Genomic DNA, 27,277 nt, shown 5'->3' on the forward strand with positions numbered 1-27,277 from the left:
TGAATCACCACAACCCACTGAGCATTCCTTTTCTGAAGTAAATTTTACCTCCTTTTTTTCAACAACACTTTTCAGGTAGGTTGTGACTCTGAAGGATCCCATCAGGGCCGTGTGATGGGCCCATTTCTTGTAAATGGGATTGAAATACTGATAAAAACAAACAAGAGGATGTTGATACATCATGCATATAATGGGGGGAAATAATTTTGCTTGTTTGCTTGTTTGTCAATAGTGGGAGATTCTGGGGTGTCTGAAGTGTAAAATTCCTCAGTAGGATCACGTCTACCTTGGCAAAACAGGAGTGTGCAGAAAGATGCAATGCTTTAAAGGCACAAGATGAAACTTTTCCTTGGAAATGGCAAAAATTCATAGACCTGTTCTGAACATTGAGGGAGACAAGGGCTTAATGAAGTTGTCAGTGCAGGAGAACAAATCCTCTTCATTGCGTATTCCTTCTAGGCAGATCCAGGTCTTGGGGAACATCTTCCCATGCACATCCTGACATCAGCTTGACTGCTATGGGGACATGGGTTCTGAGGAGCTAGTGTAAAACTGATTGGAATCAACACACTGGAGTCTTCACCAGCCTGATGAAGACCTTTAAGGTTGGAAAGTTCTCACGCCTTTTCTGGGAAATCAGTATGAGTGGACACCTGTCTGAAGTGCTGGCACTCCACCACGTGCAGCACAGGGAACAAAACAGGAGGAATTAGAGGTCTGTGTGCACCTGCAGGGGTAAGATCTCTTCCAGATCATGGTGACACGGTGGGGTAGTTCACACAACTGGGGAGCTCTAAAGGTTGGATACCGGCTCTTTAGGAAGGACAGACTGGGAAGGCAAAGAGGGGGAGTTGCCCTTTATGTGAGAGAGCATGGGGAACACATGCAGCTCTGCCTTGGGATGGGTGATAAGCCATAAACTGAGAGCTTGGATCAGGATTAGAAGGTGCTGTTGTTGCAGATGTCTGCCACAGACCACTTGATCAGGAAAAAGTAGTTGAGATCTTTCTCAGACAGCTGGGAGAAGTCCTGACCTTCATGGGGGATTTTAACCATCCCAATGTCCTGGAAGGACAATCAGCAAACAGAGCGAGCTGTGTGTTTCCTAAGCAGACATCGATGCACAGCTGTGTCTAACTGTCCAGTGCAGGGCAAAGAGGAGGAATAAACTTTACCTTGCTTATCTGGGACAGCTCCGATTTTTACAGTAATGAGACAGCTCAGCAGCAAACCTTGGTGATGAGGAAAACAGGTATGATGCCTTGGCTAGTCTTGCTCTCTTTAATTTTTGGTATTTCTCTCACCCAGTGCCACTCCTGTCTCCAGATGGCCAAGGCGTTGGATCAGGGCTACTACAAGCTGGTCAGCCTCACCTTGAGAAGGCAGTGAAGGCAATAATCCTGTAAACCATTTCCAAACATCTCAAATTTAAGAAGGTGGTTGGAAGTAGTCAGCATGGATTAAAGAAGGGGGAGTTATGCCAGACCAACCCTAAAAGCCCTCTGCAATGAAATGATGAGCTTGGCGGATGAGGGGAGACCAGTGGATGTTGTTTATCTTGACCTTAAGGCTTTTGACACAGTCTTCTGGAACATCTTCATAGGCAAACTGATGAAGTATAGAGTAGGTAAATAAACAGGGAGGTGGACTGAAAAGTGCCTGAACTGCTGGGTTAAAAGGGTTGTGAGAGTCAGCGTGAAGTCCATGGAGGTATTAAAAATCCAGCTGTACACGAGCCTTGGAAATCTGGTATTGCTGACCCTGCTTTGAGCAGGGGCTTGGACTAGACCATTTCCAGAAATCCCCTCCTACCTCAAATATTCTGTGCTTTTGTGAACAGTAGCTTCTCTGCAGGTCTCACTTGGGGTTGAGCCTATAGCTCAAGTCTCCAATTTCATAAGCATCTGTAACTATTTTAGGCAGGGCAGAGTGATCCGTGCCCTGCAGGGCTGCTTCCAAACTGGTGTGCTGCTGCTCAGGGGGAGAAGTGGCACGCGTGTGCAGACTCATTTTTGGGAAAGCTGGTTATGACCAGAGCTATGTTTATGGCTGTAGGCTGGTATATAAATACTCAGTCATGCTGGAGTGTGTAAGAGGAGAAATTGTCTTTAGGTCTTTATTGTGCTGCTGATACTTAGACTGAAACTTCTTATGCTGGGGTGATTTCACACAAGAAATATTTTAAGGTTTGATGGCCTACCAAACAGTATGTCTGAAAATTGAAGTGCTGTGCCATGATAGTAGTACTGCTGTTAAACATGGGAAATTTATTTGTCTTTAGATGCTTGAAGCAGCAGGCGGTCTGGGACTCATCCTAATGTACTGTAGATCCATGCAACATAAACAAATAAGCATGTGGATTGCAGCTAGAAACTTGCACGGGTGTTAGGGGAAAGCCATCCTTGTTTACCCTGAGGGACCTACAGAGGCAGACCAAGCTTCCTTGATGGCGTTGCTCAGATGGGAGGAGGTTTACGTGGGCAATGCAAAAAACAATCTTTGGAAATTTTTATGAAATAGAACTGATCAAAGTTATTTTTTTTTTTTAAATAAGGAATATTTTTCTCTTGGTCAATTCTATTATCTTTTAAATACATGTTTCAAAATTTCAGAAATAAATTTTAACAAAAGAAATGATGATCTGTGCCAGCATTCTAACTCATAGTTGTGTGAGATTATTTAGTTTTGTTTAAAACAAAGCAAACTCTTTAAAGCAATTCAATGGTTGTAGAACAATGGCTTTGATAGATGGTGATTTACAGTATGTTTTTCACAAGATGAAGATAAACCAAAAAATAAACAAAATTCTAGTCAAGCTGAGCCCTGTAAAACACAGTCTACTTTTTAAATTGTTTTATTTTAAAAGCCTAATTCAGACTTGAGCTTGCTGGTGGAGAACTGAATGCTGCAAGGATTAACAGACCCTCATACTTGAACTGGCCAAGGGAAAGTTTCCTGTGTTTGCCTGCCCTCTCCTAACGCATTTTTAGCCAGTGCAGCCTGTTTTACTGTGTTAATGGATTATTGTTCCTATTTCATAGGAGACGGTAGGGATATGAAAGAGTGTTGAGGTCATGGGGCAATAGAAGTCAATATATCAGCACAAAGACCGATTATTTCTATCTTTAATAGCCAGAGGGAATGGGGCAACATCTGTTCTTTGTGACTGTGGAAAGTATTTGGTCAATCTGCAAGTTAGCAATTATTTCATTGCACTGGCAAGAATGAGTGTCACATGATTTCAGACATATGGAAGGTGCCTGTTGGGGTGAATTTCAATCTGAGTTGCAGAGATGAGCCAAAAATTCACAGTAAATCATTTATGTGACGAATTTGGATTCCTTTCTGCCTGTGGGATATTCTATCTTTTCAAGGGTCTTGCACTGCTACCCTTAACTGCTATAACTGATTACTTTCTTACAGAAGGATACGGAAACCACTGGGGTGCTTTGAGCAGAAATGAGGGGTCCAGGGCTCTCCTCTGGCCATGTCTTTGGGATTCATGTCTGCACATCAGGCAAAATAATAATTCGTGCATGCCCATGGATAGATTTTCCTTTTCCCCAGTTTACTTTAGGATAAGGCTGTTAAACGGTAACAAGCTTGGTGCTTTTTTTTTGTTTGCTTTCAGAAGTAATAGCTGTATTAGCTTGTTGTTAATGTTTTAAGAGGTTGCTCTTTCTCCTGCAGCTGACACATTGCTGCACGGGCACAGAAACACCTTATCTGGCCCCTGGTACGACTGAAGAGCAGCAAAGGGAAGGTGCAGGGCAAACCCCACAGCTACCACTTGAGGAACAGGGCCCTTGCACAAACCTGCAGACCTCCCAGCCTTCTCCCCCTTCTTCCTACCATCAGTCATTTATTCAATATCTGCTCCCCAGGAAATATCTTACCCCTCAGCTAAGCCAAACACTGAAGCTGTGACTTCTCCAAGGGGTAGAAACTCCAGCAAGGGAAGCAGAGAGTGCCACTACTACATTTTTAAGCCGCTTATTTCAAATGAATTGCCTTTGGTACACAGAAGACAAACTTAGCAGCCTTGTTTTCAGGATTGTTGTTGGAATTTTTCACACTATTTCTTAAAAAGGGAATCTGGGCCTTTCAAGTAGCCCTCATGATCCCAGATATCTCAGTGTCATTTTCCTCCTGGCTTTAAAATGCAGGCAATGACACTTCCCATGAACGCATCACAAATCACTTTCTGGAAAGATTGTTCTAAAAATGCTATAACTCTTACTTAGGTTTGTGCTGGTTTTGTGTGGGATAAAGTTAATTTTCTTCATAGTAGTTTGTATGGGGCTATGTTTTGGATTGGCGCATGCTTTTGCAGCTTGCCTTCATGCATACAGCACTGAAATCTGCTTTCTGTGAAGATCAGTTAAGAAAACAGGCGTGCGTGAATACTCAGAGAGCATGACACAAGATGAGAAATGGGAATTGCCCATGGCAGAGCACTAGTGTTATGGCTGGCAAGCTCTATTGGGTGTCATGAAGCCCTGCAAACCCAGAGATACATCTTTAATCTTTCCTGCAGTGAGTTTCTAGTTCGTCAGATAAAGCCAAAGTCGCTGATGATCTGAGGGATATTTTCATTTTGACATTTTGGGCTTTGGACCAAATCACCAATTGTCAGCAGGGCCAGCTTTTTTTTGTGTGTGTGTGATTAAATTAAGAGTAGTAAATATTTTCAGCACTTAAGGTACCATTCTTCAAATCCAATTGCAAGCTGTATTTCACATGCAGTGCGAGCTATAATGGGGAGCAGGTTTGACACTTTAACCACACAAGAGACTTTGCAGGACCCTCTGTGTGCTGTATGATATGCAAGTCCTCACAGAAATCTGTGTGGTGCTGAGCTCCCCACGGCTGAAGAGCAGCAGTGCCAGCCGGGTGGTGCATTGCAGCAGCTTCAGGTTCTGCTTGGGTTCTGCCAGCACATTTGTCCTGATTCCTGAGTGATACTTGTCCTCCCAGCAGGGTGGCACAGAAACAGTTTCCTCTCCCACAGGATCAGCATGGTAGATCGCAGTCATTTCTGATGCTGTATGCATTCTGCTCTCAGCTAGTTCTGTTTCTGGATTTATTTCTCATGTGCTGGAGTGGAATCCAAGAGTGCCTGAATGCCATTCAGCTGTAGCTCAAGGACTGCCCCATCCTGTATAGCGGCAGCAGCTTTGACAGTACTGTCACGCTGTCCTGGCGTTGGCATGGTGCTTCCCGGCTGAGATCCTTTATGGGTAATTTTGAGCAGTGAAGGACATTCATGGTTCTAGAGGAGATCCCTTTCTGTACTGCTCAATCTCCATGTCACAAGTACAACTCGTGAATCTACAGTATTCTTATATTAAACCTTCCTCTTCACCTGGATTTCTAAGGCAGGTATCTCATTGCTTGTAGGTCCCCTCAAAAACCCAAAAACTCTGGGCTTTCCTTTCGGTGGGAGAAATGGAAGCAAGCACAGTGCTGACATTCTGGATTGTGAAATAGAGAGTGGTGAAACCAAGTCCCTGGTTGGACAGAATTCAGCCCAAATCTTTGAAAAAAGATGGTTGCGTTACCTCCCTTCGTTGATGCTGCAAAGTCACTCTCTGAAGAATTGCTCCTGTTCTCATGTGCAATCCATGGAGCTCATCCGGCTGTAGCTGAGCTGGTGTAAAAGGGCTTAGCCCACCATCCTGGTGACCAGTCTTCTTCACCTCCTCCTGAGTTCTGCTGGTGTAGTTTTTCCTAGCCTCAGCCTGCCAAAATGTCTTCTTTAAAGATCTGAACGAACAAAATGCACTAAAAAGTTATAGCTAAACCTGGACATGAGCCCATTTTTGCTAGTGGCTGTGGAAGGGTAGTAACTGGCATCAGATGTAGCGGGAGGGAAAGGTGGGGGCAAGCAGCCAGGGACAGGCTGGGGGCTGTAATCTCTTAAGCCAAGGCAGCACAGTGTGGCTGGCCATACCATTGCATTGTGCAAATGAGAGGATCCAGATGTCGAGGACCTCAGGGAGCAAGAGCTTAATTCTGGATCCAGACTTTCCCTGAAGAGCAGATGCCCGCTGCAGCTGACCTGCCTATCATGTCTCTATTCGTGTGCTGGTGTTTGATTGATCCAGCACTGTTTTATGCCTTTATGCAATTAATTTCATTTTTGTTGGCATTTGAATGACCTTTTATTCCGTCCCCTCAATTAATATTCATCTTCCCACAGACACATTAGTAGTGTGCTCTAATAAGAGGTAAGTGGTGTGGTAAGCACACTCGGGTCTCGTTACCATTTGAGAACTTACTGTTTAAGAGTCATGGTCCCAAATGTGCTGGTGAATAAAAATAATTAGTCATAGGCCATTATGAACAACTGCTCTGCTGTGTCCTTTGTGTGCACTTAACATGTGTGAGAAGTACTACCCACCAGTGGGTGTCCTTTTTCACCCAGGCAGGGTCTGACTTGAGGTGGTGGTCTCTCATCAGGCTCTTTCCTCATATTTGGTGCTCTTGATGTAGTTGGTGAACAGATATTATCTGTCCTGAGGAAATGGGCTGATCCTTTAACTCGTGATAACACACCATTGTATCGTGTAAAACCTGGAAAAGAACCACTGCTGGGAGATGCTTTCCTTCAGTCTTCCCATATTGCCTGTGAAATCTGAGCACTGCCAAGAAACAAGGGTGCTCTTGGTTGTTTTGGCAAGGTGTTTGCTGTTTGCATAGAAACTGGGTTAATTAATACCAAAAGAAATACAATCACATTCTTTTCAGGGTCTGCTCTCCTTTCTGATGTCAGGAACATCCTTTTCTTCCTTTAGGCTTGGGCACTTGGGCTTATGTGGATCCCAGCTTCCCCCTTCCATCCACAAAGGCTCTAGTTTTCCTGTGTGGCTAAACCCTTGCCTCACACTGTGATTTCTCCAGTTTCTCTTTGGTCCTTGCTGTTCCCTCACCCTGAGGGGACTCAGCTGTGGCCCTTGCCTGCTGCTCTAACCTGTGTACTTACCCTCCAGGGTGGCTCGCCTCTTGTATGGCCATCTCTGCTCTGTTGGCTTGGTGATCCTTCATGTCACCGTGGGAGCCCCCACAATGCTTTACTGATGGGGAGCTGTTCCTGCCAGGAACCAACTCTCCTTGGTGTTCATGAGGACTGATCTATGGTGGGGTTTTCTCCTGCAGGAGACTTTGCAGGCAACGCTACGTATAGAACATGACCCAGAGAGAAAAGAAATGCTCCTTTTTCTGTTTGTAACACAGACCTGTTGCACTGACCTTTGAGGTTATCTGGCTTTTGTGTTGGAGCTTAGAGCTCAGAGAATCTTTTTTGGGGATAAAATACCCCAAATCAAACAACTCTATGGGAACATCTTCACTTTTCCATCAAATAGTTTTATGGGGAGCATGTATACACAAATGCCGTTTTCACAGCTATTGCTGCTCTGGAAGTTTACAGTAGATCTTTCAGCTGGTTCTCAGCCATTATTAATTCCTCGAGCATTTAATCAGCCGTGTGATGTGAATGCTCCACCACTCTGCATCTGTTGCATTTGTGGTGTGGCAGCCTAGGTTATTAAATAGCTGTGGCTATACAGAGATCAAATCAAATCATGGCTCTGCAAGCCTTTTTATTACAGTAAGCAGAAGGGACTGCTCTCTTCTGCTCTTTTTCTTTTTTTTTTTTTCCCAACAGTGATCTTTTCCTTGTCTCACCATTCACAAGTGACCGAGGTGCTTTGGGCTCACTTCTAACGTCCTTCCCCAATTGCTTCATTTGGGCAGCTCCTTTGGTCTTTACGCCTGGAGGCTAATTTACAGCTATTTCTTGTAAAGAAAGAAAAACACCGTCTGTCAGGATGGGCTGTGCTCTGACTTAGGTCTGTATATATCCTCAGTAAATACTGGTTTCCCTCCCTTATGGTGATACATTTCTCAGATGGTCTGGGGCCAAGGGATCTCAGGGCCTGATATCCCACCTGAAGTGAGCAGGAAGATCCTTGTTCTGGCAAACATTGTGAGATCTGGAGGCATCCATCTGGCCTTTTGGCTGGTCCCCTTTGAGTAGGAGCATTTTTCTCCAGCTTTCTTGTCGCTCAAAGAGAGTGATGGGTGAGTGCAAGGCTAAGGCAGTGCTGAAGTCCCCACCTCAAACCTCAGCTGTGTGTAGTAGATTGTTATGTTATTCGACTTGAACGCAGTGTAGTTGCTTGGTTTCTAGGTCAGCTTGCTGAATATCTTGCTATTTTGCTATTCTTGCTGTCTTGCTATTTTTGGCTAAAAAGCCCTTATCCCCCTGTTCCCTCATTTTCTTTATTTACATTTACAATTTGAAAGAGTCTAATAAATACTTTGAAAGAACTTTTTCATTGTTTATAATACCATAATGGTCAGAGGATATAGTACAATATTTTTTAAGACTTAAGGGATAAACACTCTTGCATATAGGATTAATTTGATAGTAGAAAGAAGGACTTAATATTTTCCAAATAATAATGCCAAGATTGGCTTAATAAAATTATTTGTTATTTGCGAATACTGGGAAAGCTTCTTTGCATATTTGAAAAGGTTTAAAATCTTGAAAGTTTTGTGGATTTTTGCATGAACAATTCATCCATGTTTATCCAAGTCCCCTCAGAAAACTGTTCATAGTATTCTTTAGCTTCTGTGTTTCAGTTATCACTCACAGAGTGGAGATAATACTTTATGATTTTGTAGTTACTGACACATTAAAAAAAGAATAATCCCATTGGCCGTTTGGAAAGAGTCCTGGCTTTTACTGTACAAGTGCTCAAACAAGATATTGGCAAAAAAATGTCAAACGAAAAGTCAATTTTTATGAACAACAATTAGTATGAATTGGTGGTAAAATGCAGAGGGGACACTTTTGTAATGGATATTACTCTACAACTAATTTGACTTGTTCTATTTATAAATAAATACAGATATTTTATAAATAAAACCAGTGACAGCTGTGGAATAGCTTTGTGAGGAAGCCCATAGACACACAGCTTTCATTCACTTTTAACCCTGAACAGGGGATATGCTCTTCTTCCTATTGCTAAACCTGAATATAATTTATATTTTTGTGTGGAAGCCACGTAAAGCTGAGTGGTGGCTTCATCCAGTTGTAACACAACACCAGGGGAGTTATGTAGTTTTGGCTGGGGCTTTCTTTTATAATGTGATTTTAATACAAGTGAAAACAGCCTTCTTGGCTGGGAGATGGGGTCTGAATTGCCTTCTTCCAAAATAAAAAAATACATCCTCTGCGAAGCTGGCGTAGGTTGGCTGTCTGTGAGTGAGCCTTAGCCTCCACCTGCACATCCATGTGTGACCTGTCCTGGCCTTCAGCAGATATAAACCCCTCCCTCCCCTCAGTGTACCATCATTAAGTATTTAATTTTTTTCATTTCCATTCCCTTGGGCTGGACCAGTTTCATAATTATTTTAATGCTATTCTCCCTGTTCGGAGAATGGAAACCAAGTGGTTTGTCACCTTTTTTTCCAGTCAGATTTGCTTTCAGATGGCTGTGCTTTTGGGTTAAAACCACTGAAGAAAGATGTTTCTTCACAATGTTTCTCAGGGAGATTTAATTGCAGGAATGCATGCTAACTTATGTTAATATTACCTTTGGCAGAAACACTGTTCCTTTTGATAAATGCAGCCTAAAATGACAGAAGAAGTTGGATGAACCTACTAAACTCCGTTTTTCTGTTTCTGTCAGGCTGCTGTGTGTGAAGGGAGATTTCACAGATAAGGAGTCCCCTAGTAATCTGCCACACTGTCTGGTAAGATAGAGTTTAAAAAGAGCTTTATCCTAACAGAGACCAATCTATTACTGTAACTCACTCTCCTGTGGCTCAGGGCAGTTGATGGTTACCTGACAATTTTGCCTCAAGAAATCAAAAGCCAAATGACATGCTGTTTATATATATGTATATATATATATGTATGTCTGTGTGTGTGTATATATATAAATATATAAATATATGTATCCCAAAGTAGCCAATCTTTTTAGCCTTCCTGGTAGCTACTTAGATTTATTTAATGCACTCACCAAAGGATGTTGTTCCTGCATCATGCTAGTGGAACTGTCAACAGGGACTGTCACTGCTAAAAAATTCACCTTCTCTGCCTTTGCAGCATGGGCAGAGTTTGTCTTTCAGACCTAAGTGATTGCACGGATGAGTGAAGGAGCCTTTTGGTATTCTGTGCCCACACAAAATCATTTGATGCAAACAGATACGGCCTCCTTGCTGCTGATGTTCTTCCCTATCTGTTTGCAATCAGGGCAAAGCTGAGTAAGACATTAATTCTTTGAAGAACTTGGCAGACTTTATAAACAAGATGAAAGATGATATTTGAAGGGAGCTGGGATTACACTGCTGCTGGCCTGAGCAGAGTAGATGGCTGCTGAGCGCTTTTTCTAGCTTCTAAGGACAGTTTAGATTTTAAGAGTATCTATATAGATAAAATCTAGATAGCTAGATTTTAAGAGTAGCAGGCAGAATGTCCATTAAGCAGGCCACTTAAGAGTGCTTGTTTCTTGTTTTACCCTTTGTGAAAATTTCAAGTATTGAAACTTAAAATCTACTGGGGCAAAACTGGCCTTATCTGGTAAAGTTTTGCATCCAGTGCACTAAGAGTGATTGACAAGGCACATGTATGTGTTAGAAGATGAGAGCTCAGAGGCATAAACACCAGAGTTCTCCAAGATCCTGCAGATATTTTCTTTTCTTTCAGTCCAACTGTTTTCACTTACCTTCTTATAGCAGAGCCAGAAAGAGCTTTAGCCTTACAAAAATAATGTATATAGGTTTTCTCAGGAGAAATTAGTATCTGTTCTGATAAAGTAAGGTCTATGCACTCTTAATTCAATTGAAACTGAGGATATTAAGACTATTTCCATGCTGGCTGCCCCTCAGTATGCATTTAATCAGCTTGAATTCTGATTACAGACAGTACTGAAACCCGGCTTGTGGCCTGCACTTAGCAAGTTTCTTTAGAAGAGATTTGGACATCACTCAGATAAACTAGATGCACGTCTAGCTAAAAATAGGGAAGAAATGGAAAATTAACCCCCCCTCCCATTGCTGTGTTTTAAGCTAATGTCCTCTTTTTTGCTCACCAAATTATTCCAGACAAAGCAATGGGTGACCAATAAATAATTAGCTCAGTCTGGGCTGGGTTGCATTGCTTGGGAACTCTCACAGTGTCCACATGAGGCACAGGGTATTTATCCTCAAAGTCATCAACGTTTGTCATTGTTTTTCTGTCAGATTTGCTGTGCGTCATGCCGGGGGCAGCCAGAGGACATACGGAGACTGGAGCAGTAGATTCTCTGAGGCCTTGATTTATGCCAAGTGTAGAGCATACTTTTCCCATGTAGATTGCAGAAGACAGGTCCCATATAAGACTGTATGAACACTGGGGTTATCAATGGTGCATTATTCCCCAAACATCTAAGTCTCATCTCATGGAGTGCTTGGCTGCCTCTTAACATCATTACAGACCCCGATGATGTCCTTACAGGTGTTGGCATCTTTTCCACCTTGCCAAAAATTGCCTTCTTTTGTCAAAGCCCTGTTTTTCTTCACCCATTGTGTCTTAGAATCCAAAATACCTGTGGATGATGCATGGATGGGGCTGACAAAAGAACGGGTGCTTGTCTCTTCCTCCAGCCTAGTCCACCATGCCATGGTGGTCTAATTCAGGATCTTCTGCAAAACTCTTTCTCGGTTAGGAACTTTCCAGACAGAGCAGCACTTGAAGTTTGATGTTGCAACTGCTTGTCACTGTTGCCGTGATGGATGTGCTGCTTCTGCTTCCCTGACTGCTTGGTGCCCATCTGTGTGTTACCGACCAGAGAACTGAAATGCGTGTCTTTAGCAGGGACAGTCCTTTTGGTAATTGCAACTGTTTTATTTATAACTAGGCAGCCTGTACTTCAGAGGCAGTTTTTGCTCAGGAAACTCAAGGTATGAATGCCTCACTCAGGGCTAAGAAACAAAAGTAAGTTCAAGGTGAACCTCTTTACCGTGGCACTTGTTCCACCCCCTCCGTGTGTAGCTGCTTTTCCAACCTTCTGCTGAGAGCATTTAACATAATCCAAATGAATTATGTCCTTGGCTCCATTACTTAGTTCCTCCTCCTCCATGCACGCAAAACATTATGTCAAAAAGACTCCTCCTAAGGCTTTCTGTTGTCCCTTGTGGCGTCCTGCAGAGCTCTGGGATATAGTTTATCTGATCCAATGCTTGTCAGCCTTCCTTAGTTTGCAATGTCCAGCTGTGCACTATGGGACAACACTTCATCCTTACAGTGTTTACCTTACCTCCTCTCCACCCACCTCCGTAGGAAATCTCACCAGAGCGTTTGCGACAGGAGTGTCAGTCTTCTGTTCCTGGGATGAGAAAAGCCAGAAAACACTTCTTTTTTTTTTTAAGTCAGTTCTTCAGTAACATGAAGCTCTTTCATCATGTACTAATTTCTACCAAAACAAAGTAATTCCCTTCTTACCTAGTGATTTTGGTCAAAATTTCGTCTTTGTTTTTTTCATTCTGGGGTTGCTTGGGTTGGTTTTTTAATTTATTTTTTTTAATTCCCAAATGTCTTTTTATTTATTCTCTATTACTGATGGCATATCCTGGAGTTTTATTTTTCAATATATTTTGTTGTTTTCTTTCCCTGGAGATAGTGTGATATTCTTATAACTCTCAAAGATTTGCAGTTTAAAAGCATGTACCTATATGTGACAAGCAAGAAAATGAGTTCATGTGGCCCCACGGCTTACTGCTGAGGAACTGAGTTACTTGACTTCCCTGAAATAAATTAACTCATTTTATTTTATATTTGCAACATGCTAGGAAGATATAAGTGCCTGCCTAACAGCGGTCGCCTCCAAGTTGTTCAGCAGTAAAGTTGCAACAGTTCAGACTCTGGCATCTGTTTATTCATACCCTCAACCAGCTTTCCCAATATGCTTTCTTGATTTGTTTAATAGAGTATGGATGTGTCTTACATAGCTAAATTACCCAGAGACCAAAACATTCATGGCTTACTGGTAGCTCTGCAGAAGTAATTAATAAGTAGCTGTAGTACAGTTTGTAATTTTAAAGTTGAGCATGCATATAATTTTGTTGCTGGATTCGAGTCAATTCTGGGGGAGATTTTGCTCTAATTTTAAAAACTGTTCCTTCTACCAGGGGTGCACACAACATGTAAGGACCGGGCAATTGATTTTCCAGGGCATACTGCTCAGCGGTGGGCTGGAGTGGCTAATGGGTAAGTGCAGCAATTCAGACAAATGGGATTGCTTCCAAAGCAGGCCAGTAAACTCTTCTGTTTAATAACCAAGCTTCAGTACTTAATTCTGCGCTTCTGGAGTGAGGTGTGCCAGTATTATACATTCTCCTCCATTTCAAGAACAACTACTGCATCTTCAGATGGGCTGTTTTATAATTGCTGAAAGGCACGATGAATGGTAAGATATATAAGGGTGGCTTCTGAATAATAGAACATATTATTAATGAGATTGTTCTCTGAGCACAAGCCCGGCGTTGAGATAACCTGGCACAATACAGAGGAGTACGCTCCACAGCATGGCTGAACTATTACAGAGCCAGCTGAGCAGAAAATTCAAGGTCTGCATGCCAGCCTCGGGGCTAAGGGTTAAAAGCGTTGCCGGGATAGCTGAGTAGTGGGGCTGCCATCTCAGTGCTACAGCAGGAGGAGCTCAGTAGAGTCTTTGTCTTTACTTATTAAATAAATGAGCTATCCAGGGATCAGCTTTGTTACTCAAAGTATTTTACACGTTGCTAACCGATGCCAGATACTGAAATTCCCCCTGCACAGCGATTTGTAAGCTGTAGGAAAATGTTGCAACGCTTCACTCTGTAAATATTGCTGGTGGAGAAAATGCTTTCTAAAATATCCTTTCCAAATCCATTTTAGAGGCCTTAAATTAACAAATTATATGTAGGTACATATGTAAATCTTTTGGACAGCTTGCACACTCTCAGATTCATTGTTTGCCCGTTAATATCGGAGATTAATGTCGTCATTGCCTGATGTTTACCTCTGCTGCTCACAAACTTGAAGGACCAGAGTTATGGTGCTTCTTGCTCTTGGATTCACACAACCACATGGACCTCTCTGCTCTTGAGTATTGTCAACGTATTTTAAAGGTTCAAAAATTCAAAATGAAGATTAAAAGAAAGAAAGAAAGAAAAAGAAAACCACATATGCTCTTTTATTAAAGCGTAAGCGGACTCGGTACTGGATGCTGGGGCACTGTTTGTGTGTTGTTTTAGCCAAAGGGGTAAGAATTTAGCTGTAGCACACAGTGGGGCAAAGCAGGGCTGGTGGGGTGAGCAGAGCAGGGCTGCCTCTGGTGCCAACCAGGTCTCTGCTGTTTCGTCTCAGGCAAAGCTTTTCCTCAGCTTTCCAGCCCGCAGAATGGATACAGGCACCCTCTTGTCTGTTGCTCGGAGAAAGGACAGGGTGAAGAGAAGCCACAAATAGTATTACGAGTAAGAGAACAACATTGTTTGGCTTGGGAAAGCAAAAGTGCAGGGCTACTGAATTTTGTGTTATTTCTGTTGTTCCTTTGAATAGACAGAATAGCAAAACATACCCCACCCTCACACATAACCAGACGTTTCATGAAGATCATGCAGTGTTGTTTCAACAGCAAAATAACACCAGGCTGATACGGAATTGGATAAATTGAAAGGCTGCTGCGTCGTGAGCAGGAGGAATCGAGCCTGCAGCAGGGTTGTGCAGGGGCAGCTCCGCCTGGGACAGGGCATCAGCCTCCTGCCCACCCCCGGCACTGCCCGGCACTCGCCTGCAGCCTGCCGAGATGTAGTTAGAAAGAGAATGATCTGAAACACATCTACAGTGTGTGCAGCTGAGGTTTCTATGGCTGTCAAATAGGCGGGGAAAACAAAAGCTGTCCTTGCTCCTGAGATGCAGGCTTAGTTCTTTCTCCTATGCCCAAGTTAAACCAAATAAATCCCTTTCTAAAATTTAGAGGCCACCAAATTTAGACTTAACTAATGAAAAGCAAGGCAGCTACTGACAGGATTCAAAACATAACACTGCTCATCTCTTACCATCTGCAAAAGTCTAATTCAGTTTCACCTTCTTTTCCCGCATGATTTCTATTGTAATGAAGTTTGAAAGAAAATCTGAAGAGGGTAATTTTCACTCTAGCGCTACGTAAGGGTGTCTCAGGTTGCTCATGAAATCTCCGGGGATATCTCCTAAAGGTGTGACTTTGACGCTTCAGTGGCAAATGGTGTGAAAGACAAAGAGGGATTGTCTTGAAACATTGAGAAGTTCAGGTCACTTTTGGTGTGGTACCAAAACATGGGAGAAGAGGATTTGACTCTGACAGACGTCAGAAGTTTGACAGCCAGTTAATGCACAGTGTGACCAAGGTGTAGATCAGAAATAGGTGCAATTTGAGTGGGAAGTGTTTATCTTCCCAGGATTTGAGCACTTTCACTCAATCTGGCAAAAACTTTCAAGCATGCCCACAGCCTCCAGCCCAGCCAAACCCCAGAGGCTCTTCCCAAGTTCAGCCCGAATAATTTGACCCTGATTCACCTTAGAGCAAGCTGTCTCATCCCCTTTACTGTTAATTCTGGTCCTACTCAGTACACTGCTATAGGTCAGAAAGCTTTCTCTGACTAGACTGGGGTGACTGAAAGGGCTTGTCTGATGTGTGAGACCAACTTCTTGGCTGTCCTTTGATCTATTGGCCTCAATAGGTAGTATTAGCAAAATACTACATACTATCTTATGTGCAAAGTCTGTTTAGACATCTGATTTTAAATCGTGGGTACATCCTTAGGAAAAACCGCTGTTTGGGTGGCTTGAAAAGTTACCTGGACATTCAGACTGAAATCTTGACTCCTGCATTCAACAGGGCTAAGTATAACATGGCAGTGGTACTTCATGCAACAAGACCTAAGCAAGATGATGAAATTAAATATTTCTGGCTTTTATTTAAACAGGTAGTAAATGTTCAGCATTTGCTGTGGTACTTGAAGGGTCAGTCAGAAAGTGCGTGCCATACCCACATGGTGGAAAAAAAAAAATCTTGCTTCTCAGTGTTTAATTACCACCTCATGGAGCCACTGCACCAGATTGTTTCCAGTCCAAGTACTGTGAAACAGCAGCAAAATAGCAAAATAGGGTGAAATGGAAGCATTTCATCAATTTTAATCTCAAATTCTATATTCTTGTTTTTATAATATTCTTACTATAGAATTCTATAGAATTTGGGTTCTATATAAAAATGTATTAATCAATTTTTGTTGGCCCAAGTTTTTATTCCACTCTATTTTGTGTTGGAAACTTTTGTTGCTGTTGAAAGCCGATTAAAATACAATATAAAAAACCTAAGAGAGTCACATTTTACTGTTATTTATGAGACTCTTGTCTCACACTTTGGTGTGAGGTCTGTGGTTTCTAGTCTAGACCGTCCAAGTGTGAAAGCTCTGTTTATTTATTTGTCTCCTAGGTAATTATGGCGAGCTTGGATGAATGCATAAATCAAACAGTGGTTTGTCATATTTCTTCCTTTTCTTTAAAAAGCAAATGCTCATATGACTATAGTGGACTAAAAAATGTTGTTCTAATACTGCACCCTTGGATGTTAACGTTACTGTATTATAATGCCTTAGGGTGTGATAGTCTGGGTGGGTAAATATTAATCATCCTTCACTGGACCAGTTTTCTGGAAGCAGAGGTAGCAGTAATGAAGGCTAACTATGCATGGGGCTGCGGCAGCAACAGTGGAGCCAGCAGATCCAGGGGATCTTCCTCCCAACCCAGCACTGTGAGATGCAGCTGGAGGACTGTCTCCACTTCTGGGTCCCTAGCATAAGGCAGGCATCAATAAATGAGCAAGTTAGGCAGAGGGCCCCCAAGACAGTCAGGGCTGGTGTACTTGCCAGCTGAGGAGAGGCTTCCAGATGGCAACTTGTTCAGCCTGGAGAGGAGAGGGGGACAGGAGCCTTACTGCTGTCTACAGCTGCCTAGCGGGAGGTGATGGAGAAGGCGTAGTTGAATGCAGCAGCGCACACTGCAAGGACAGCGAGCAAGAGGGAGGCATCAGAGCAGGGGAAATTCCACCTGGTCCCAGCGAGTTTGTGGGGATGTTCTTAGATGTTTTCAAAACCTGACTGAAGCAATATGACCCTGCTTGGATGCTGCGCTTGCTTTGAGTGTGGGGGGTCAGAGCAGATCTCTGATCTCTTCCAACTGGCACTGTTTTACCATTGCAGCCTCTGACTGGAATGCTGAATATATGACCCAGGCAACTTCAGAAATTCTGGTAATCAACCAATACTACATTTTAGGCATTTTTAGAAGGAATTAAAAAAAAAAAATTGGGATCATTTTTGTGCTTATGCAAAATCAAATACTGTCAGTTAGCAACTTCCCCACTTCTTAATTGGCCTTTAATAATGTAAATTATTTTGTTCATGGAACATGAATTCCACATAGTGAGGCACAGTGTTTATATGTGGAGGTATAATACTGGATATATTATACCTCTGTGACAGCAGATGCTCTTTTCCCTGGATAATCACAGATCTGTGCTCAAATATAATGGGGTACAAGCTAGTTGAGACAGCAAGATGGAAAACACTGCTTTTATGCATATAAAATTAAATTCTAATTTTTTCATTTTCAAGTTATCATATATCACAGACAAAAAAAAAAAAAAGAATAGTCCCATATCAATGTGAAGGAAATTATTTTCTAATGCACTAACAAGTTGTTCCATGAGCAGCAGAATTGATTAGATTCTCTGTTTCTTGGAAAGACGTGAATGTAAATGAACCATTTCTCTGTGCTCGGAGCACTTGTGGTATTTTTATCCTACGTAGACTTCTAGTGTCTTTACAGAGGTTTGCATTCTTGCTGCCACCTTTCCTTTAATGAGGGCACTGATAGGAGCTTTATCTCTTATGGGTGTAGTGAAACCTGCAGGACTAGAATGAGCTTGAATCTCTGTCAGATTTGGTTGAAATTAGAGGGTTCAAAAGTTATTAGTGAGTGTCACAGAGAGGAAGATGGATATACATATGAAATCTGACCATTTAGGCTTCATTTTCATAGAAAGTGTGGTTCAAAATGTAAACTGTTGAGATTCTGAACCAGGTTTAGTTACATATAACTTCTTACATGAACATGTCTTAGTACACTCTTCCTCGTTAGCAAAAAAGTGCCAAATTTGGGATGAATGTTCTATTAATGATCAGACTTTAATTCCCAGCTCTTGATAAACACCGTAGTTGTTAAAGAAAATTCAAAGTCATAAAATGTTCAGAAGACAACTAAAATGACTGATTTAAAGCCAGTATCCCAACTTAGCAATTCATCATCTTATAAACTAATTTTTGCCAAATGGAATTGAAATTAAGACAATGGAAAAAGAAACTGATGCTCTAACAGTTTTCTTTTTCCTGTGACACAAGTGGCTGAGCTTTAGAAAACTCTTCAAGAATAAACATGAAGCTTGCTGCCACTTGATCTTGGGGCACATTTTTCCCTGATTTGAATGAAGAGTCATGATTTTTGATCTGTGCCAAGCACAGTGCCATGGGCATTTCATGGCATAACATTGTAAAGTCATTTTACAGGTTTGTAACCTGAGGGTACAGTTAATCTCAGTATAATGTATGTCTAAATTAACGTTCAGTGCAGAACTAGTCCTTTTAGACTGTTTTTAGACAATTAAAAGGAAGGCAGGAATCTGCAGAGCCTGACTCAGCTGATGCCTAAGGCAAATGGAAAGAAGCTACCTCTGAACTAGTCGGTCTCTCTCCAGTGACAGTAGAGGTGGACTAAACGGCCACCTATGATGAGAAATCTCACTCTGAGACACCTAAGGTTAGTTGGCTTCAGGTAGATCCTACCTTAAACTCCCTCTTGTCTCACAGAGGTGGGTTTTTCCCCTTCCCTCCTCTGAATATGAGAAATCTGCTGTTTGTGTTTTAGCTTTGAAATTCATATCCATTTCAAAGGCAGTATAATTTTGTCATTTTCCCTCTGAAAACAGAAATATACGTACCCAATGCTTCTATATGTGCCCTTCACAGTGCCCTCAGACTTGGCTGATACAATATTTCAGTTTTTTTAATCAAATCATTTGTCACCAGTCAAGACACAGTATATGTGGCGGTTCTCTCTTACACAAGGAAAATAAATCCCTGGCTTTTCATTGTCTGGGTGTGTGTTTAAGTGCTGTAATTACCACATGATGTGTTGATGATACTGAATTTTTTATGCTGTATTTTCTTGTCAGAATAACACTAGCAAAACCATCCCTCCCATAACTGATTGTCCCCTCAAGAGGAGCATGAAGGTTAACTCTGTAGAACCATTCAAAGTTTCTGGAGAAAAAAATAAACAACACAACTGTGCAAACTATTCATTAATTTATAATTTGAGATTTATTCAAAACCTGATTAGACGCAGTCCTGAGCAGCCCTCTCGAGGTAATCCTGCTTTGAGCTGGGGGTTGGACTAGATGGTCTCCAGAGATGCCTCCCCACTTCAGCTAGCCTGTAATTCTGTGGAATGACACGAAAGCTGAGGGAAGTACCACAGGGTGAGTGGATTACACTTCCAGTCTGTTTGAGAAGAAAGGCTGAAGGGTGGCTTCGTTACAGTGGGCAACTGCTATCACGGGAAGGAGACAAGAGGCACTAAAAGCTCTTCAGGGGTAAAAGAAGAATGGAAGGATCATAACTGGAAGTAAGATAATTCAAGTGACAAAACAAAGGAACAGAGGGAGAAAACTTCTCCCAGCAGTGGTAGGTTAACCAGCACTTAATATATCTTCCACTGCCTTGCCAGGAAGCCTAGTTTAGCCAAACATAAATAATTTTTGTTAAATACAAGTTATTCATCCCAGCAGCAGATACAACCAGGTAAACTAAATAGACCAGGGATTTACAAGAGGCTTGCCTGGATGATTGAACACTTCATTTACACCTGCGTATTGAAGGACCTATGTCTGATAGCTGAAGAGAATAAAATGAAATACAGGAGATAGGTTACGTTCAGGCTGTTGCGGATTTGTGCAGTTTCATTAAAGCTTCAACAACAAGCTTTGTTCCTCCTGGGTGTTCTTAATGGTTGCCAAAACTGCCTGCTGACATTATATCACTTTTCATCAAGGGCTGAGTTACAAGCAAACTAAAGGGTATTGGAAGAATGAAAATAAGAGTGTTTCAGCATCCGCTCATGGATGGATACTGGAGTGTAACTCTGCGATGCAAAGGACAGTACACAGTGCCTGGGAATAGCATCTGTGCTTTGCAAGAAGCTTCACTGGTGGGGTCTTTGTTTTTAGAATAAAAGGTCTGCCTCATATCTGATAAAAAAAAGTCAAATACACTGGTGAAATGAGATTTAAAAAAAATTAAATTATTGTAGTGACACAAAGACAATTTGCAGCTTGGAATCGCCTGTGGAGCTTTTACTCCAGTACAGGACAAGGAGTTTCCCCATGAGGATGCTATACACCATTCTCAAGTGGGCGTCATATGATCTAACAGAAAAAAAAAATGCTTTGTGGAATGAATCTATATGTCAATGTAAATATTAACGTGCTGTTGCTTGGCTTCACATGAGCACTACTTATTGGCAAGACACCGAAGCTTCCAGATAATTCTGAAATCTTGAGATCGACTGAGTCCGATGTGGAACCAATGAATGTCAATAAGGCTGAAGCCTACACTAAACAGTGTTGACTCCTTATGTAAACGGTGGTTTGGGGACTGAATAAATCAGACCACCGTAGAGACAGACTGTGTATCCTTTCCTGGCACAACAAGAACACAGAATGGACATGGTGTGCTTTTTAAGCAGTGCTCTTTGGCTTTTCATTTGAATACTGACACATAGAAGAGGGAAGTAAGAAGGTTCCTACCACACTTTTCTATCCAAGGTAGGAGGATGCTCATGACGAGGGAATTGTGAGGAACCATCTGCCTTTCATCCCACAGCGTGGAGAGAAACAATCATCGCCACTTCAGAGGTCATGGTTGTTTCTTGAACCCAGGGGTGGTGAGGAGGCTTTCCCTCCCATACGTGCAGTACTGGACTCTCTACAAATAAGCCCTTCAACTCATCCTGCTGCATTCAGCACTGAACCACAGAGCTGGAGGCATTCTCCAGAACATACTGCAGTCAGGGCTGGCGCAGAGCAATGAAAACATGGAGGGAAGCCTCCCTGCTGTTAGGATATGAGCATCTGCCAGTTAACTGTTTCAGAAGGTGACTGAACAAAGCCAGTGCTCTTCCCTAGAAATAACCGCCTGGCTCAGTAACCGCTCCTTGTAGCCAAGTGTAGTAGCCAAGAGTCCATTTGCTCAACTAGTCCCAGAACAACAGGAGTAATTCCCTTCCTCTTCATACTTTTCCCATCTCTAGCAATTCAGTCTTTTGGAAGGTTAGTGCAGAGAAACTGCCTCTGGTTCCTCTACCTTTGCATCTGTGGCTGGATAAGGCTGTTGCAGGGCTGGACAAATGATAATCTAGAACATGAAAACTGGACCACACACAAAAATTTCTTCTGTTCAGTAGGTTTGGGTTTTGTGTTAGAGAAGGCACTGAGCTCTGTGGGTTTTTGCTCTAACTGAAGTTTTTAGAGTTAGATTTTATAGATGGAAAAATAATAGCACATAACTTTTCCAGCTGTCTTATAAGAAACTTCTCTCTAGCTAAAATGAAATCACCACTTTGCCTAAACTATCTAACTTACTTTTTGGTAAAGTAGTATATTTGAATCCTTAGGGCTTTACTTTCTGCAGAATTATTACATATCTTTATGGGAGTAAGAAGAGAGGACTTGAAGTAGGCTATAGGAAACTTAGAAGCAGATTGCAGAGCACACGTTCAGGACGCCGAGCTGATGGTGGCACTGTGATGACAAAGTGCGGAGCATCTGGCACCTGCCGCTCCCATGAAGTCCAGCAACATGCACTTCCCAGGCTCGTTTTATGCAGCCACTTTGTAAACTTTTGTTCTAGCTCAGATGAACGTTACCAAGTTGTGAACGCTGCGGGGAATAACAAAGACCTTTTAAAACAGAAAACAAAGAAAACCTCTAAGACCCTGGAAAACTGCAGAAATGTCTAATTAAAGAGAAACTGAGCCTGGGCAAATTCGCTGCAGAAAAAGCATTTTTCTACTGTAGAATAAAAACACGCTACAGGGATCAAATGCATATTTTATTTGGCTGGTCTCATCTTTTAATTGTTCGATAGCCACATCTGTTGATCAGAAGAGTCCTACTCACAGCCACTGCAGAATTGCCAGCAATGTCCGTTGCATCAAATTAAAAAAGGAAAAAAGTCTGTACCAAGGGCCTCCGTTTTCCTGTCGGTGTGCTGGTGCAGCGTGTTCAGTTCTCCACCCTTGCTTTCTTTGCCCTCAGCCCTTCTTTGATAATGCTCAGCCCTATGAAGTAAACCAGAAGAAAGCACTATTGTTGATTTGCCACTGTGGAGCAGCATAACTCTGACACGTCAGTGAACAACAGAGGGAAACAATTCTTACTGCAAGATGTTTCAAAAAGGCAAAGATTCACCCAGGGCTTTACAACATTATTTAGTTCAATGGAATAATTCTTGCAGGTTGCTGTAAAAGCACAAAGATCAAGCCCATAAACCAAGGATGCCCAATACAAAACAGAGAATTAGTAAAATTTTTAAGACATCATTAGGATTTCGGTTGAACATTAACAAAATATGGCTCATTTCACAATCTACTAGTCTTTAACATCCCTGATACCAAGTTACAATGCTAATATTATCACAGATAAAATTCAGTTTATTATAAAACTTTATACTGAAGCAGGAAGGCACGAAAACAAAGCAAGAAATGTTGTTAAAATATATCTATTAGTGAGATTTTATAATAGCAGCTGCAATAGAAACTTGCACAGAATCAAATCCTTTGCTCACAAAAAATAAACAGTTACAATAAATTTATATATATTTCTAAAAATCTTTACTGGATTTAACGATTTAAACCCCCTACACAGCAACCTCTCAGAAAAAGAAACCAGTTTTCTTTATGTCTTCTAATTCTCCTTTGGATATATTTATTGAGCCTGGATTCTCATTTTAATAGATATGAGAGAAGGGCGAAGGCTATTGCTAAACAATTTATTAAAATGCTCTTCGCATTTCATATGAGAGCTGGCACTAAGCTTCTTGCATTAAACATCTTCCTCCTTCACATCTCTTGTGAAAGCTCCGCTCTTCCACTATGCCCACGAGGGTCTCCTACATAGGTGGTATAAAGTTTGACCTTCCTTCAAAGTACCTCAAAATCAGTTAGGCTGTTTGAAGGAAAAGGCACTAGTCTGTGTGAATACGAATAAAAGAATCTCTTGGAGAATATTAAAGAAGACACAGTAGAAAACCGGTGTTACTTATTTGTATTTCCTTTGCTGGTCCCTTTCACAGATTGCATGCATTCTGGTGCTTAGCTACGGGAACTGAAATCTGAATGGGACAAGCGTAGTCAGTTATTCTAAATATAACTTCAGCGAATTGTTGTTGAAGAGGAAGCTAGAGATGGTTATGATGCTATACAGACTGAGTAAATAAATGTAATGCAAAACAGGAAAATCAAGTCAAGTTCAAGTCCACAGCCTGTAATTTACCTATATGATTACTGGTGTATGCAGATGTTTTCAGCTGCCCCAGAACATGCCCTGCTGTACAGCCTTTGAACAGCTTCTGCTCTGCTTTTCCCTTCAGTGTTGTGTGACTTTTCTGGCATCGTGAAAGCCCTGTTTGCTTTAAAGAATGAACTTTCTCACTGATCCATTTTATTTCTTTGCAGGCACGTTAATTTGTAAATTTTCAAGCTTATTTACAAAAATTTCTGTTGGGTCTGCGATGATTTGGTCTCACTCTCTACAGCTGCCTGACAGGAGGCTGTAGCGAGGTGGGGGTCGGTCTCTTCTCCCAAGTAACAAGCGACAGGACAAAAGGAAACAGTCTCAGTTGCACCAGAGGAGGTGTAAATTGGATATTAGGAAAATTTTCTTCACCAAACGGGTGATCAAGCATTGGAACAGGCTGCCCAGGGAAGCGGTTGAGCCCCCATCCCTGGAGGTGTTTGAAAGACATGTAGATGTGGTGCTTAGGGACATGGTTCAGTGGTGGGCTTGGCAGTGTTAGGTTAATGGTTGGGCTCGATGATCCTAAGGGTCTTTTCCAACTTAAACAGTTCTGTGATTCTGTGATTCTATTTGATGAATATTTATTTAATCATTTGTTTAATCAGCCTTGCATGGTATTGCAGTCACACAAGTGTATCACTTCAAGTGATTTCAGATTATTTCAAAGCCAGCAGGAAGAATCAATTACACAAAATCTTTGCTTCTTTTCACTACTTGTTCTTTATCCCTTCAGTAATGAGAATGAAACGTTTCATTTTCATATTTCAATGCAAAATGATAATAAACCTTAGTGGATGAGCACCCATTTTGAATACAGAGGGGATGAGTTTGCCTTCAAGTTACATCATTGCTTAGAAGAAGAGTTTCCTTCATTCTGACTCTTAAAAAAATCAAAGGGACTTGGTCTTTTCCTCTTCCAGCTCCATTTTTCAGGAGCTGACTAAAATGGCCTGGTTTTCAGAAGTGCTGAGCTCTCCCAAAGTTCAGTGTGTGAGGGCTACAGCTGGTTTAACAGCAATGCAAGCTCAAACCACATCTGCTAAAGAGACTAAATATGGATTTTGAAACCTCACTGTAAGCAGCAAAGCTTTGACATTTCAAACTAATAATACCGGGAAGACTTTTTATGCATTATTGATCTTTCTGAAAGTAAAGTCTTACCCTTTGGAACAGGGAATGGGATCTCTGGGAATTAAATGTGTTGTATAAGTACAGTTAATTAGACTGCATATTGCCACTTGATTCTCTGTCTTTTTTTTTTTTTTTTCCACCCAGTACCAGTGAGACTGGCTGTTACAGAGCTATCCAAAAATGTAGCGTTGAACTCTCTGAACCCCCAAAACAGAGGTTGCATGTGAGCTGCCTGCTGTGACCCTAGCCTGTGCTAACTCCTGAGCTCTCCCAGAGAATATTTTGGAAAGTGCCAAAGCCATCTGACATGGCCCAGACTGCACTGGGATAATTTAATAGTGCAAATTTACAGTGCAGACAATTCATTTCCCTGGCTTGGGAGTCTTCCTTGTAACTGCTTAACTTACAAGTATAGACATAGCTGTAATGTCCAGACATGTCATCAGTGACTTTATTGATGCAATTTGTGCCATAATTGCATGTAAGCCTCTGGAAAAAGCTGTCCACCTACGTGGTGAGGCAAAGACTCCACACCACAGGGTGCTTCACAGCTGAGGAACTGAGATACAGGGGAAATAAAGCACAGACTCTTCCACACTGCTACTTTAAGCATTAACTGAGGAAGCAATTATCATAGATTGCCTCTGTATTAGATATGGCTACAGAAGAAGGCAGTGTGTATATTGCGAGAGTTTATACGTGCAGAGGTAGAGACGTTTGTGGAGGGAGACTGAAGTCCACCCAGGCTGTGGCTGTGCTGCACCATGAGTTTCTCTGTCGATGAGAAGGCACGTTACTCCCAGTTTAACCACTACAGCCACGTCACTACTGCTGGGGGACTGCACCTAGGCTGAAATAACTTGCAGAAAGTTACACGCTAGGTCAGCCTCAAGCCTGGAACTGAAGGTAGTTTTCTCTGCCCTAGGCAAGAGGTAACATTGGCCACACAGCGTTGTTGCACAGAAGGTGCTGAGACAGATTTAAATGCTTAAAGATTTATTCATTGAGTCTGTAGCTGATGGCACACATCTACTCAAAAATTACCCTTGGGAAAAATACAATAGAGAGTAAGAGAGAGAAAGCAAACATTTCACCCATAGCTGGCATGAAGAGGTGCAACAGCATCTCCACTGCTAGCATCTGCTTCTGGGGATCCTCCCCAGGTGATGCTAATGAGAATGATAATTTTCCACCATGCTTGTCCATAGCAACCATATAGCTTTCACCTGCACCTGCTCAAACTCCCTCCTGGATACTTCTGTTTAAAACACTATTTGCTCTGAATGGAGCACAAGGGTTTCACACTGATCTTATATATTATTGGACAATTCTAACTGGAGATTTAAATCACTGACATCTACTATGTTATTGGCTAGCTTTTGGTTTTCCTCTGAGGGAAAATAAAAGCTCTAAAAGAAGGGATAGGAAAGGGCAGGGGGAAGGAAGGAGTCATTCTTACTCTGGTGCAATTACTTCCTGTGAGAAATCAGCAATATGAATAATATCAGGATTTGCAGGTGTGCTGCCACGAGAATAACAGTGTGAGAACAGCAGAAAACACTGTGACAGTGGCTTTGGTGAAAGACCTGCAACTGGAAGACAAGACTACAGGACTGCAAAGGACAGGACCTCAGCACTACTCAGGTGCAGGCACTCTGCAATATCTTTGTGCCTGCCCTTCTCCCGACACTCCAGCTATCTTCTTTACTTCAACACCTCTGCAAGAAGCAGGTAAGAACTACAAAAGTTTCTCTGAGTGGGCTCAGGTGGTCCCAAATGTAGGTACAATAGTTCCATGTGCTGGGGATATGCATCCACAAGGAATAATTGTCTCCTACGTTATTAAGAAATTTTCTTAGACTGCTTTATTAGTTTTCATATGCCTGTCTTCAGGACTTCATGCATCTCTTCCTCTAAATGCATTAGATGTTATGCATTTCTTGTGTTCCCAATCTCACAAAATCACCGAGACCATTTTTCTAAGAGAAGGTTTACAACAGCAAGCTTAGTCTCAGGCCAGTTGTTCCACATTTAGAAGTCTGTTCCTGCTAAGTCTGTGATTTCCTCCACATTCACTTATTTTACACCATCTGAGGATATAGTCCTTTGGCTACAAGCACTAGCTAACTGCAGTTCCAAGCCGTAAAATTCATTACAATATTAACTTGGCATCTGTTTCATACAGTAACAATTTTCCAGGACAGTAAACTTTTCCAGGATAGTAAATTCACAGTATTTCCCTGGTTGCAGTTATTTATTTCAGTCTGCTGCCAGATGCTGCAGATTTTCCTGAGTCTGACAAAGTCCCACACGATTTAACAAAATTGTTGTTGGTACGTATCATTACTTAGAATCTGCTTTGAGCTATTCATTATTATAGGTCAAAAAAGCCAAGTTCAATAGAAAGAAGTTGCAAACAGAGCTTGAGGGTGTCCCCTTCT

This window comes from Falco cherrug, chromosome 2, assembly GCF_023634085.1.
Source record: "Falco cherrug isolate bFalChe1 chromosome 2, bFalChe1.pri, whole genome shotgun sequence".
NCBI classification, from domain to species: domain Eukaryota; kingdom Metazoa; phylum Chordata; class Aves; order Falconiformes; family Falconidae; genus Falco; species Falco cherrug.